The following is a 12867-nucleotide window of genomic DNA, read 5'->3' on the forward strand; positions in this document are numbered from 1 at the left end:
GTTTCAGCTATAATTAGCATATAATTGAGTAACTGGAAAAAATAAAATTTGTATTTTTTCCTTAACTGATCAAGAGTATACTTTCAAAATCCATGTAAGATAACTATCCCCAAACATATATCAACATCTTGAACAGGACTATTAGAGTCTTTTTCTATTCACCTTCAATTAATACATTTCACCTTAATAGTCAATCTTGGCTGATACTTCATTTTATGAGAGACTTCATTTGTGAAGGAAGTAGAGTATTATTCTCTGCATAAGCCCAAACAATAGTCAGTGGCACTATTTGAAGTCTGGGCTAGATGACCTCTTAATAAGTTGTACAGATTTGATTTTAGAACTCCACTGGCAGGCTTTAGCCCCGCTCTCAAACCAGCAATGTTCTGTGGGATGTATTTATTTATAACATGTATTACTCTTACTATTTATGCCTCTGGTATACGTTGTTCAGTTGAGTACAATGATAGTCCTCTCAAGTATTCTAAATGGTATTTAGTCCGAATTCTATATTAAGATGTCCAATAGTTTGGGGGTTTTTTGGCAATAAACTCTTGAATGGCATAGAAAGGTAAGGGGTGAGGTGAATGGTACATATTTCTGAACTGGTAAACAAAGGCAAGTAACATGGGGTTTCTGATATAGATCAGCCTATGATTTGGCCTACCCTTATCACAAATGGGGTGACACACTATTAAAGGCTCAAGCTTGAAGGCAGTTAAGAAGTAAGCAGAGAAGAACTATAAATTTTTAAAGCCCTTTTGCTTCCATTCCTCTGTGTATCACACCAAGGCAAAATACTACATATAGGTTAGTTTATTTTTTTAAGTATTTTTTGCTAGCTTCCTTGCAGAATCAGCCTGATGGGTATGAAGCCAATTTCTACAGGCTTTCTCTGGTATAAGCAGCACAAGAGCCAGAAATATATTTTGTAGTCTAGATGTAAGTACTTTCTGGAGTGTCTTCCCTTGAAAGATTCTAACTTAGCACTATTATGGGAGCACATCAACACTTGAACAGAGCTGAGTCTTTTTTGAGCAACATTAGCAGTGATGAAAAATGCACATCAGGCAATTAGATCGCAACTAATCAAGAGCACCACTTCAGTCTATTATGAATGATTTATATATAGTGCATTGGATATGGAGATCATCACTAATAATATGAAACTCTATTATCATTACAAGGTCACCTAAGTGATCTTTGTTAAAGGTGACAATGATGCTATTGACCTGCATTTTTATAAATTGCATTTAAATATTGCCTTCTGTTTGATTTACTGGTAGAAATTTTAACGTATTTATTTTTTTAATATTGAGATTTTTTTCTTCAAATATAAAGTTAATAGGTTTGGGGATTCCTTGATTGATAATTTAGGGCTATAAGGTTAAATGCCAATCATAAAATATTATAGTGTTCAAGTTCAAATTTGTCATTTTTTCCTTTAATTTAATTCACTGCACTGTCTTCTACAATGAGTTTGGAAGAATGTAAAACACATGAATTTTTTAAATATTTAAAACTGAAAATTTACAAGATATAGATATATGAAAAGGAATCATATTTGTTTTACCCAAACAATCCACAGTAGAGTCACATTGTAATTACTTTAAAGTATAATTTATCATTTTCAATATGTTATGAACTTAGAAAATGTTTGTTAACATATATAACTACATACATACATGTATTCGTAGAGAGAGAAAGTGAGAGAGTTGAAAAACAACCAAAATATAAAGAAAACTCTTACTGAGTATGAATCAGGAAGATAGGTAAAAATAATTTATGAAATGCCAGGTGCTAGTGGCTCACACCTGTAATTCTGGCTACTCAGGAGGCTGAGATTTGAAGTTCGTGGTTTGAAGCGATCCTGGGCAAGAAAGTTCATGAGACTCCTATCTCCAATAAAGTACCCAGAAATCCAGAAGTGAACTATGTTTCAGTAGTAGAGTGATAGTCTTGAGCAAAAAGAAACTCAGGGACAATGCCCAGGTCCTGAATTCAAGCTCCAGGACTGGTACACAAACAAAAAATGATATGAAATTATAATGAACATTTCTTAATGGTTGCCATACTATACTTAATAGCTTAATAATTGAGCCTTGACTTACATAACCAAATTTTGATTATTGGATATTTAGACAAATTATTATAAAACTTATTTCATATTTTTAAATTTCTTACAAATCAGTCTTTGTATACATCCCTAGCAATACTTTTATAAAAGTATAAATGTAGGAAAACTGGGTCCAAAAATGTCTATTCCAAGGGTTTGATACCTAATTTGACAAGTGTCTCCCATACATATTGTATAGGTTTACATTATTGATGAAAGATTTTTTAAGTTCATATGTTTAATATCCATCTAGCCCCACATTGTGTGCTGCATAAATGAAATAAGAGGTATATCCCATGAATAGAGTAAATTAATACAGATAATTTTATAGTAGTACAAGTTCTGTCCTACTATTGCATATAATACATGAGGTTCATATTTTATAGTAAAATACAGATGTTGAATAAGGATGTTATTTGGGCTTTAGAACATGAAATAGACCAAAAGTGAAAGGGCATGCATACCTCATAATCCTAGCCCTACCACCATTCATATGTGTGACTCTATGTGATGGTGCATGCCATTTAACATGCCTTGTCTTCTTCCTAAACTTAGTGTTTTGAGAAACAAACTAAATGTGAATATAAATATTTTCTGTAATCCATATGAACTATATGAACACAAGATGTTATAATTACCTCAGACTTTATATATTGGTAAGAACTATTTGAAATTCTGGGTATGTGCTCTCAAAATGAGTGGTGTGTTGAGTGAAAATTTGAAGTGTTAAGTTTGTGGAGTGAGTGAACCTTCATTACTATAATAGGTATGTTTCTACAGTTAAGATAGTGTCTAGTTTGAGAATGTGAATCAGTGGTAGAGTACCTGTCTAGCATATATGAGGCTCTGGATTCCATTCCCCTGCTTCCACTTAAAAATATTTTCTATTAGCAATATATTTAATATAATTGTTTGATATTTTAAAGTGACCTTAAAATAAAATTATTTCTTTACCCTTGTGAATTAAAGATTGTGCTAAACTCACAATCCCTATCTCCTCCACTGCTACCCTCAGCCTACATGTGTCCCTTCCTGTATGTCATAGAAGGATTGTTTTGGACTTGTCTGTACATATGATTGAAGAATAATTTGTCTTAATTTGTTTACAGGATTTACAAGGGTGACCTTTACTCTGCTATCTCCTTGTTAATTCCCTTAACATCTGGATCTACAAGGTATGTACCTTCTACACTAAAACTTATCTTGAGAATTGAACATATAGCTACATAATGCAAAAATAATGGTGTGGTCCAGTGGTATAGTTTGTCCTACTTATGGAGAGTCATGAAAATGGAATACATTATTTTAAAGATTTGAAACATATGTCTGTCTTAAAGACAAGCTTTTTACTGTATCCCATAGATGCTAGATCATCTTTGTAAAATCAAATATGCAGGCTGCACTACAAATCTGAAAAATTATGTGTCCTTTCACATATACAGCTACTAACACCAGGAGAGTCCTTGAATAATGTGACCATCTGCAGAGTGTATAGAAAGTGGCCAGTGAGGATGTTACTGAAATTATTTAATAGTTATTATTGCCTATATATAAATATGATATATCTCCATTATTATTATTTTCATTCAAAAGATTTGCTGAGAAAACAGTATTTCCCTCCATATAGTTATGTTCTGATTGTTTTGGATCTCATGATTATAATAACTTTTTTGACACAGGTATTACATTGATTTATCTGCACTTGTATTCTTCCTTTCATCTACCCATCTTTCTATCCATTGGCCTAATAAACATTTACTGAGCAACTACCAAGCAAAAGAAAAACAAATTATTTTGGCATATTTCTGGTAAATGTACCAATTTAGACAAAATTCAATTGAAATGCTGAAAAGTGTTTGATTCTATAGTCAGTTCTCTGTTACATAGAAATATATGAAAAAATTGTAAAGAAAGAGGACTTCCCTTAGAGTCTTAAAATTATTTTTTTATTGCTATTGTAAAGGTGATGTACAGAGAAGTTACAGTTACATACAACAGGTAGTGAGTACATTTCTTTTTGAACAGTTTCTCCCCCTCCTTCATTTTCTCCAAGTTGTTCCCTCCTGACCCCCCTCCCTCACAAGTTGTATGGTTTATTTTAAACATAGTGTCTAGTGAGTACCACTGAAGAATTTGTTTACCCTTTGTCCCAGCATTCCTGTGCTACCCTTACTCTCTCTAAAATGGACATACATACAAGTCAAAAGGTAGAGAAATCAAAAACAGCAACAAAGGAAGAAAAAGATAAAATTAAATAAAAATAAGAAAAAAAACAGGAGGAAAAATGACATCAAACCTCTTGTTTCCATTTCTTGGAATTGATTTCAATAAAAATCATTGTATAAGATCATTTTACCATAGCTATTGAACCTTTGTGATCCTCTCCTAAGAATTTCCTCCTTTGGTCTCACTGTGTGAATGTCCTGTTTGATTTACCATGTCCAAGTGTAATTTTTGGTCTAACATCCAGAGTATTTACTTGTTGATTTATAGGCATATTGTAGTTACAACAAATTAGGGAAACCATGCAACCTACATTTCTTTAGGTCTGGCTTACTTCACTTATAATTTTTTCCCAAGTCTTTCCATTTCCTTATAAATGGTACAACATCATTCTTTCTGATGGAAGCATAGAATGCTATTTTGTGTGTGTGTATGTGTATATTTGTGTGTGTGTGTGTGTGTGTGTGTGTGTGTGTGTGTATCACATTTTCTGGATCCATTTGTCTGCTGAGTAACATCTGGGTTGATTCCATATCATACCTATGGTAAACAATACTGCACTGAATATGGTTGTGGTGGTAGCTTTAGTGTGGCCTGGTTTGGGATCAGTTGCATAAAGACCTAGGAGTATGATTGCTGGTCACATGGAAGCTCTATGTTTAGTCTTTTGAGGAACCTCCATACTGCTTTTCAGAGATTTTGTACAAGTTTATATTCCCACCAAAATTGTAGTAGTGTTCCCTTTGGCCATATCCTGGCTGGCATCTGTTATTGTTAGTTTTCTTGATAATAACCATTCTAACTGGGTGAGGTGAAAAACTTTAAATATCTGGAAAAGGGAACTGAAGCATATTTAAGGAAATGGAAAAACCTTCTATACTTTGGATTGGATGGGTTAACATTGTGAAAATAGCAATGCAAATTCAGTGCAATATCCATCAAAATTTCAACAAAACTTGTCAATGATATAGAGAAAGCAATCCCAAAATTCATAAAGAATAATAAAAGACCCTGAATCGATAAAAAGAATCCTTAGCAGGAGGAACAGTGTTGGAGGACTATCAATATCAAACTTCAACTATTATTACAAACCACAGTAAAAAAAACAAGAGTAGGACCTAGAAATAAACCCACAGATCTATAGCCACCTAATATTTTGATAAGGGAGCCAAAAATACACACAGGATGAAAGAAAGACAGCCTCTTCAACAAATGGTGCTGGAAGAATTGACTATCAAATGACTATCAGAAAACTGAAGCTAGATCCTTATATATCACCCTGTACCAGAATCAATTCTAAATGGATCAAAGACCTCAATGTAAGGCTACATGCCATGAAAATATTACAGGAAGGGGTAGAGGAAACACTAGGGATCCTAGGCAAGGGTCAAAACTTCCTAAGTAATCATAGAAAGACTGGATGGATGGGAATGCATCAAACTGAAGAGTTTTGCATGGCAAAGCACTGAATGGGAAAAGATTTTTACTGGTTATGCACCAGAGAAGGGCCTCATATCTAAAATACACTTAGAGCTCAATAAATTAACCCCCCCAAATAAACCCTCAAAGAAACAATAACCTAATTAACAAATGGGATAAAGACTTAAAGAGAGACTTCTCAGAAGAAGAAGCAAGAAAGGCCAATACACACGAAGAAATGTTCAACATCTCTGCCCTTAAATTCTTATTTCTTATGAAAAAATATTGGTCAATATTTATTTTTCAGTAACTAGGAAAGGAAACATTGATTTTTGCCCATTGGTCCTTATATCTGCTATGTATCATTAATCAAATATGAAACTCCATTCAAATTTTTAAAACTAAGTCAAAGGATGATCTGAAATTGTGTTAGTTGTGATGATTTCAGCATCATAATAGAACTTCTTTGAAAGTATATAACAATACAAATGTATAAAGAATGAAAGACCTCCAGATCTTAGATTTTGCATTGCTATTTGAACAATCGAGCAGAAATAATAAATATTTCATTAATTAGGTTTAAATTAATTGAGATTAAGGTATAATGGGAATTAGAAAGTATCTGCAAGTTTACTACACAATGCATGGTTCTATTTGCCATTTTCCCAGATGTTCTGTCTTTAAGGGAATAATGTCAAAAACTTCCGTTCATCATAGAACAAAAGGAGCAGAATATAAGATGACAGTTTTAAAAGGCAAATTACTGGGCTGGGAAGGTGGCTTAGTGGTAGAGTGCTTGCATAAGGCCCTGGGTTTGATTCCTCATCACTACATAAGCAGAAAAAGTGGGACTGTAGCTCAAGTGGTAGAGCATTAGTCTTGAGCTGAAGAGCTGAGGGACAGCACCCAGGCCCAGAGCTCAGGCCCCATGAATGACAAAAATAAAATAAATAAATAAAAAGAAACTTACTGAGGAAGGAAATATAGTTTTTCACATAATGTATTATTGTTAAAATTTATTTTCTTAATTTGTGAATTGTATATCTTCTTGTTGTGCAATATTAACTCATAGATGTTTTTAATTATAAGAAACTTAAAAGTAAATTTGAATACATAGATTATAATAAAAGGGGAAAGTGACTGACAAGGTCCAAGTATGCACATTTATAAAAATAATTATCACTACATAGTTAAAAGGATCCAAAAGGAACTCCTTTTCCTTCTTTAAATAGGCAACAAGAATTCTTGCCCTGTAAATCAAAGAACCTGGAGTCTACTCCTTGTCTTTTGTTAGTAACAGGTTGTTTCTCAAGGTGCTTCCCATTTCTGACCCTTACTTTTCTCATGTCTACACAAAAAGATTTGGTATGGATAAATCCAACTTTCTTCTTACTCATTCTTTATTTTTATAAAATTAAAAAGTCATCTTAAGTATGAAATATGGATGTGAGTTTAGTGGTTACATTGCAATACACATTACTGGAATATGCATTGAAATAACATTACTGTTAAAAAGATTGTCATGCCCAGCATTGGTGGCTCACAGCTGTATTTCTAGCTACTCAGGAGGCAGAGATGTTAGGATCATAGTTTAAAGCCATCCCAGGCAGGAAAGTCTGTGAGATTCTTCAACTAATCACAGAAAAAGCTGGTAGTGACTCTGTGGCTCAAGTGGTAGACTGTTAGCCTTGAGCAAAAGGAACCTAGGGACAGTGCCAAAGGCCAGACTTAAAGACCCAGGACTAGGAAATTAAAAGGTTGCCACTTGTTTAACTGGCTTAGTAAATTGATAATTGAGCACTTACTATACTTAAAGCAACTGTGTATTCTAACACCACTCCCCACCCACTCACCCCTCCCCACACACAGCCGCGCTGGCATTATATTAAATAGATTGAATTCTAAGTTTAGCTAGTCATTTCAAGTTTTCCTATTTGATAAAATGCTTAACTGTTGGAAGCTTCTATGTGACAACTATGCCAGTTGCTTGAAGTTCCACAAACTGTATGTTTTCTTCCTCTTGCAAAGTGGTCATTCAAGGTCAAGCTTCTCTCTGTACCTTGAAATCAGCCAAGTGCATAACTCAATGACTTCAGACTCCAATGCTTTCAATCTGGCACCCTTCATGAGCATTGAGTTCACATTAAAGCATTTAAAATATATTCTCCTTCATCTACATATCACAGCAATAACAACCTGGGCACAGGATAGTGCCTGGGAGCAAATACCTACCTGGAGTTAATGATCCGAGGGGCAGCTGAAGGACCATTGACTCTTCCGAGTCAGTCCTTCATCCCTATAAAATGCCTATTCCTGAGATGCCAAGCCTTCAATAATTTTTTTCTGTCTCACATCAGATTACGTAGTGACCATAAATAATACAGTTTAATACATAATAATGAGATGGGCAATGCAATAAAATATCAACAATTCTTGACTATATAAAGATGGCTATTCTGATCAAACCAAAAGAAGGAATAGTAAATGAAGTTCATGAATCATAATATTTTAGGCATGATTTTCACCTTATTGATTTGAAATGAAATATTAGTAAGAATTCATGTAGTTTAGGGGAGCAGTTCCCTATCCTTTCTCTATACTCCACTGATGAATGATCCAATTTAGAAATAATAAAAAATGTCTCCGACATCTATTTTAAATGCATTTTCAAAATAGTATATGTTCAGCTTCCTTTCCCTTTTAGTCTAGATTCATTTTTTGAAATGTGTTCAACTTTGAACTAAATTACAAATATAACTCTACAAATGTTCTTTTCCAGAAACTCTCTTTTTCATTTACTTATTACTGTGACAATCATTAAGTCTGTGCAATGGCCCAGACACAGTGCTAGGTGTCAAGCAAATAGACATAGCAAGCAAATAAAAATAGACATGTTAGGAGATCTCCACTCAGAAGCTCATGGGAGATATAATGTTATAGGTGCAAAGTGCATATTTGTTTGCTTGTGGAATTAACTTTTTGAAGTGAAAAAAATACATAGTTCCAAATCTGTTTGGTAGGTTATTTATGAAATGTAAAATAGCCCCCACACTGAAAACTTTTATAGGAACCTCTTTATGATAGTCTAAAAGACTCCTTAATGATTTTTGTGCACTAATCTCTAGAAATTGTGACTATGTTGTATCATGCTGTAAAGAGGAGTTGCTATTACATATGGAATTGCAGTTACTAACCAGCTAGCATTTTAAAATATATGATCACAGTTATTTGTGCAGGTCAAAATGTAACATCATCAGGCTGGGAAGGTGGTTCAGTGGTAGAGCACTTGCCTTGCATGCATGAGGCCCTGGGTTTGATTCCCCAGCACCACATAAGCAAAAAAAGAAAAAAAGCCGGAAGTGGCACTGTGGCTCAAGTGGTAGAGTGCTAGCCTTGAGCTGAAGAGCTGAGGGACAGCACCCAGGCCCAGAGTTCAGGCCCCACGACCGGACCCCCCCCCCAAAAAAATGTAGCAACATGAATCTTAAGAGTTGGAAGAAATGAGCAGAACAGTTAGGTGGCAGTGTAAGAACTTAACCTGACATTGACACTTTTGAGGATGAAGAAAGGTGCCAAAGCTGACACCACCTGACATCCTTATTTTAGCTTATCAAGACCAGTTTCAAGCTTGTGACCTCCAGAACTTTAATTCTGAGTTGTTTTATGTGATCAATTTTGTGATATTTTATTATAGTGACAAATTTGAGAAGTAATGGTTGCAGGAAGGCACAGTTCATGTGGATCTTGGGAAATCTGGTTTAGATGCCTTTTTTCTTGGATAGACATATCATCATCTTCCATCAGAAGGTTAGGTTCCTGAAAACTCCAACAAGTCTCTTTTACTACTACTCCAACAAGTCTCAGTGATAACTGCGGCAACATTTTCCTTGCTTTATATAGATCACTTACGCTACTTCCTCCCATTCAGTCTTTTATCCCTTTCCTTTCATGTGTAGGGAGCAATATTAGTTGGTAGATAAGTGAAAATATTCTTCATTCTTTTCTAAGGATAACTACAGAAATGAAGAGAACACACACACTACTATCCTATTAGGTTACACTGGTTTGGGTTTAATTACAAGTAAAACCTTGAGAATTGAGTATAGTGTGAACAAGAAATCTCTGCCTTCCTCCCTTCTCTTTCTCTACTCTGCAACCCTTTTTGAAATGCTTGTAGCTTGAATGTGCCCTCTTTAATTCCATATTATCTGTCCTTGCTATTGTTATTCTTTGCTTTGGGCCTTAAATGTATGAGAACTTTCAGTTCTTCTACTTTTGCCTGTACAATGTAAGCAAATATATTAAGTGAAATATCTCTAAAGCTAAGTCTTCTTAACTCTAAAACATGAAATAATTACACCTGATACATCATAGGAATATGGAGTTTCAAGTGGCATGTACATAGCATATAAAGCACTTTTAAAAATGCTGGTCCCTTAACATAGCATGTAACATGCTCATTGAATATTAATTGCTAATCCCACTATTATTGCCATAACAAGGGCATAAAGGAGGTGGCCAATGCATCTTACAGAAGAATAGGCTGCACACATTGGAAAGTCTTTGTAGAGGCAGTAATGCAGATAATACTACAGAATCATTTAAATGTTAACTGGTGGAGAGTAGAGAATTTGAAATGATCACACGAACAACTTGTAGCCATGGGAAGATGTTTTAAGCAAGAAAAGTAGTGGTTGAGACATCAAATAGCCTGCTCTCTTAGAGAAACCAAAAATCATATACACTAAAGGGTGATGTACAACTAGAGGTAGAAGGTAGACTTAAGAAGAGATGGAGAGGTATTCAAGAGTCAGGTATAGAAGGATTTTTTTTGGCTTGTGTAGTACTAAGATGCATATTCTTTTCTTGTAAGCCATTGACTTTCTAATGTTCCTTTTGAAATTTGAAGTTTTGTATACTGCCCACTGAGTCTCTGTCAAGTTCCCAAATGACATTTGCCCAGGGAGTAAGCTTTGATGATCACAGTATTTTAATTATGTTAACTAAGGATGGTGTAGTGGCTCAAGTCTATAATACTAGCTACTTAGTAAATTGAGTTCAAAGCTAGCCTGAGCAGAAAAAATCTGCAAGACTCCCATCTCCAAAGTAACCAGTGAAAATAACAGATGGAGGAAAGCCTCAAGTGGTAGAGTGCCAGCTAAGCAAACAAGCTTAGCAGGTAGAAGGCCCTGGGTTCAAATCCTAATTCCACCAAAAGAAGTGGTAGCTATGTTGAACTCACAACTATGTGTCACTAAATTTAAAAAAGAAGAAAATAAAGGAAGAACTTAGAAAATTAGATGAATGCAGCCACCATTCTGCATTATGAAGAATAAGTTTAGGCTGAGCTAAAAATATTCCTGACTCCAAAAGTCAGGGTAGCCGAAAGCTTTCAATAAGATTTATGATCGTATCCTTTCTGGACAATTTGACCCTATCCTTTAGTAACAGCTTCTGGTGTCCTGAGACCTAACTTCTTTCTCTACCTTAATACCATTCATGTTCAAGAAGTAAAAGTACAGATCTGGTAAGAATGGAGTAAGTTAATTGGTTTTGTTTTATACCTATTGAACTTGAGGGAACCTGTGTATATTTAAACAAGAGAACCTGAACAGAGCATTAGGCCTTTGCACAAGCACACACACATGTGTGTGTGTTATTTATTTTTGTGTGTTTTTTTATGCCTGTTGAACTTGCAGAACTTAGAGTATATTTAAATGAGAGAACCTGAAAAGAGCATTAGGCCTTTGTGTAAGCACACTCATGTGTTGTACTGTGTGTGTGTGTGTGTGTGTGTGTGTGTGTGTGTGTGTGTGTGTGTGTGTGTGCATGCACATGTGTGCTTGTAGTATTTTTTTGTGTGGGACTGGTGCTTGGACTTAGGGCCTCAAGGTCTCATTTAGCTTTTTGAATCATAGAACTGTACCACGTAAGCCACATCTCCACTTCTGGTGTTTAATTTTAATTTAAAATAAACTCATCTCATTGTTTCGGTTTAGTCTTGAGCTCTTCCTCTTCATGAAAAATTGAAAGTAGTCATGACATTGTAAGACTGTAGTTTTTTGTTTGCTTTTTTTTGGTCTTGGGGCTTGAACTCTGGGTCTGGGCACTGTCCCTGAGCTCTTCAATTCAAGGCTAGTGCTCTACCACTTGAGCCACAACACCACTTCTGGTTTTCTGAGTGGTTACTTGGAGATAAGAGTCTCATGGACTTTCCTGCATGGACTGGCTTTGAACAGTGATCCTCAGATCTCAGACTCCTGACTAGCTAGGATTACAGATGTGAGGCACCGGCCCATGGCTCTGTAGTTTGACAAGCTTTAATCTAGTGACTTTTCTGCATCTTTGCCATTTGTCCTATAAAGATTTTTGAGTTTTAAATTTGTTCATACCTAATAATCTTTTGTATGGTATAGATCAGTGAATCCAAAACATGTTCACTTTTTAAGCTTCCTTTGAACATTCCTATGACCTAGCTTTTTTATATTACTGCTTTACCAAAAAGAAAAATCAAAGCATGGCAGAATATCATGCTGCTAAAAAGAGGAGAGCAGGCAGAGTACCACACAAGTTGTCCTTTTTTCTTTGCTTTTGTGGCCTATTTCAGTAATTGTCAAAATTTTCATTGCAATATATGCTATATTTCTGAGATTAGGTCAAGCAAAATGTCTTACAACAGGATAAAATACATACAATAGATGAGGAATAAAACAAGGACAATTAGAATTTAGAACAGTAGAAGAAATGGCAATAAACAAAAAATACTAAATTGATAGGCTTGATTTTATTGCAAAAGAACAGTTCTGGCATATACCACATCCTCACATATATGAATACATATGTATTTGCATATTCTAATTGAACTTTTCAATTCACTTGTCAACTTACAGTTCATGAAGCTATAGAATTACTTAATATAGAGGACAGAAATATGGCAGCCAGGCACTGACAAAAACTTCCTTGAAAAGATACATTTAACTATGCCATTCACTGTCCTTTGGAGGCTGCTCATGTGCCTGACTGCGTACCTGGACAGGATAGTCAGTCATGCAATTTTATCTGCAAAGTTCATAATGAATCTAACTTGCAGATTCAGTTCAGTTTCCTGT

The 12867-nt window shown here is 35.0% G+C and overlaps 1 protein-coding gene across 9 annotated transcripts in view; it reads left to right on the forward strand.

Moving 5' to 3' along the window:
* Positions 1 to 12867, forward strand: part of Tenm1 (teneurin transmembrane protein 1) — an 875459-nt gene that overhangs the window by 12866 nt on the left and 849726 nt on the right. For all 9 annotated transcript variants that reach the window (XM_070039761.1, XM_070039760.1, XM_070039769.1 and 6 more), the window contains one exon: positions 3226 to 3291. The gene's annotated coding sequence lies outside the window, so the exon portion shown is untranslated. The remainder of the gene's footprint in view (positions 1 to 3225; positions 3292 to 12867) is intronic.

The sequence above is a fragment of the Dipodomys merriami genome, unplaced genomic scaffold, assembly GCF_024711535.1.
Source record: "Dipodomys merriami isolate MVZ:Mamm:240054 unplaced genomic scaffold, mDipMer1.0.p SCAF_3, whole genome shotgun sequence".
In the NCBI taxonomy this organism is placed as follows: domain Eukaryota; kingdom Metazoa; phylum Chordata; class Mammalia; order Rodentia; family Heteromyidae; genus Dipodomys; species Dipodomys merriami.